This window comes from Solanum verrucosum, unplaced genomic scaffold (genome assembly GCF_900185275.1).
Source record: "Solanum verrucosum unplaced genomic scaffold, falcon-dt-bn FXZP01000210.1, whole genome shotgun sequence".
Lineage (NCBI taxonomy): Eukaryota > Viridiplantae > Streptophyta > Magnoliopsida > Solanales > Solanaceae > Solanum > Solanum verrucosum.
Window position 1 is genome coordinate 141,209 of NW_026020045.1, and position 2,813 is coordinate 144,021.

Consider the following 2,813-nt stretch of genomic DNA (forward strand, 5'->3'; position numbering starts at 1 on the left):
CTTAGTTGAAAGGTTGTTCTCATATTTGAATCTGTGAGCTATCCAGTGAATGCATATTTGGTTTGAGATGAATACTCAACCGTGAGTTGAGGCGGAGTATCTAGTAACAATCTCTTATCCCATAATGAACTAATGTAATGAATGTTAAGTACTCCATGGGGAATAAAGCTAAACACCGAGTGGATATTGAATGAGATGGAAGCCTCACGTGAGTTGAGGGGGGGGGGGTTTCTAGTAGCAATCTCTTGAGATGGATGCCCTCACATGAGTAGAGGCGGAAATCTAGTAACAATCTCTCTATCCCGTAACTATATGCCCACATAGGTTTATAGCTAGTCCATCAACCTAAGCTAAATGAAAGGTCCTACTTTAGGCAAGTAGGAATACCTTATCCGGTAAGGGTGACACCGAGATTCCATGAATTGCTCACATGGTTTATGTCGATTAAGGCTTACTCTCATAAAGAATGTTAATGAACTATGGCTTCTCAAGAATGCACTACTTGATGTGGGTGGTAGTATGAGATGCCATCCATGCATAGCACAAGTAGGCTTCGAGAGTGGTCAGGGTGTGTTCCTTATGATGAAATGTTAAATTAAATGAATGTGCTCTTATGATGATGCTAATGAGAATGATGATTTAATGTTTAATGAATTAAGGTGCTCTAAATGAAGCTAATAAAGAATGCTGACTTATATGCTTAAATAAGATGATGCATGCTATACTTTGATTGTATTATAAGTTACTTCCTTGTCATGACTTATTGAATATGAATGTGCGTTGTCTATGGTGGCTCCAAAGGAGTACTTAGTGTGAGTAGTAGTATGGGATGCTACTCATACATTGCACAAGTATGACTTAGGGTTTTCGTAGATGTTGGTCCAAATGTGATGTTATGACTTATGAAATGTTTATGTCTCTTATGTATGAGTATTGCTTAAGGATGGAAAAGATGAATGATAAGTTCACTTTTAGTGGCCTTAATGTGGTACCTAGTGTGGATGGTGGTATGAGACGCTATTCATACATTGCACAAGGTATAGCTTGGGGTTACTTATGGTGAAAGGCTAATGTGATGAAAAGGGTTATATGTGATTATGTTCTAATGTGATGAAATGGGTTGTATGGTTGATTATGTTCTAATGTGATGAAATGACTTGTATGTTGGTTGTGTTTGTATATTATGCCTCTTATACTCATGTTCATGAAGGTTTTCTCAAATTGGCATAAAGCATGATTTCCAAAGAAAATGTCTATTTTAAGCATGGTTTTTGCATGGCTATCATACTTAGTACTGTATTTACTAACCCATATACTTGAAAGATAGGTTTCTAAGGAGCTTGGAAATGAAGACTTGGGGAGTCCTCATAGTTTTGAGGACAAAACCCACTATGTTCCCTTTATGCCTTTCATTGTATGTTTATAGTCTTTGTATGGGCTATGTCCTAAGGTTGTATTCAAAGTATTAGAAAGTCTTCCACTTGTTTTTATTAAAAAGGATTTCGATTGTAAATAAATGTTTTAATTCCACTTTATTTTCCTATGCTCTTATGTTCATGAATGCTATGAGGCTTGTATGAGACCCCTTCGGGGTTAAGTACTCCGTGTCGCATCTAGGGGCTACCTCTGGGTCATGACAAACATGGTATAAGAGCACAAGATTTTGGAATGGTTTAGGATGTCATAAACCACATCTAGTGGAGTCTTGTTCATAGTGTGAAGCGCTCCACATTTATGAATTGGAGGTTATTGGATGTTAGGAAAGTCTCACTTTTTCATTTTTCAAGTCGTGCCATTGAGCTTAACTCTATAATGCCTTTTTCTTATTCCTTATCTGATGGTATATAGAGTATGACCACTTGAAAGGCTTATGCTAGAAGGACTGAAGGAGAAAGGTTGGTTGTGATGCCAATTATGGCTATGTGACTTGTGAGATTTGAAGTGATAGATTATGATGTTGTCTTTAGTATGAATGAGTTGCTTTACGGTTATGTTTAGTTGAGAAGAGAACCCGACTTAGCCATGATGAGTTTTGAGGTATGTTGATAGATTTGATGAAAAAGGTGTAATGGTAATGTCTAAGTGTGTAGAGTGAGTAGACTACTCTAAGAGGGGTAGAAGAGTAATTATCATGGTTTAGAATCATATTGTGTGATGAGTGTGAAGGTTTAGTGATGACTTGCTCCGACCTTAGAATTGAAAGAAGTGATGTTTAAAAGAATTTGTTGTAGGCTTACTCCCAAGGGGGGAGATAATGTTCTTAGATAGCAAGGCCATTGAGTATCCTTGATGTTCATGATTTAGGTTGACTAGAATTTCCGCCTTGAGTGGTATTGGTAAGGTTGTTTATGAGAAAGAGTTGCTTAATGAGGACCTCCCTAGTTTAGAAGTATCGGTTGGGTCCCTAGACCCGACAAGTTAAGAAATAACAGGGTAAAGAAGTTCCTTCCATGAGAATGTTGATAAGTTCCTTATAGTTGTGAATGTTGTATTGAGGTTCCTATGTTGTTTTCATATTAGCCTTTGTTAGGTTTACGCGCAAGTGGGGGATAGCATGTTGAATAGTAAGGTTGTTGAGAGTTCTGATATCCTTATCTCTTTCTTTCTATGCCTATTCAAGCCTAAGACAAAGAGTTCCTTTTTGGCTTGTTTCATGTTTTTGGAGTCATGTGTGACATTGTGTTTTCATGGTCTCCTTATGTTATGCATGTTCTTAATGAGTTTATGTTTGACTGAGAAAATGAGTTTTATGAATTGTGTTCCTCATGTTGATGTGCATTTTGTATGAGTTGCCTATATGCTTCAGGAGGTGA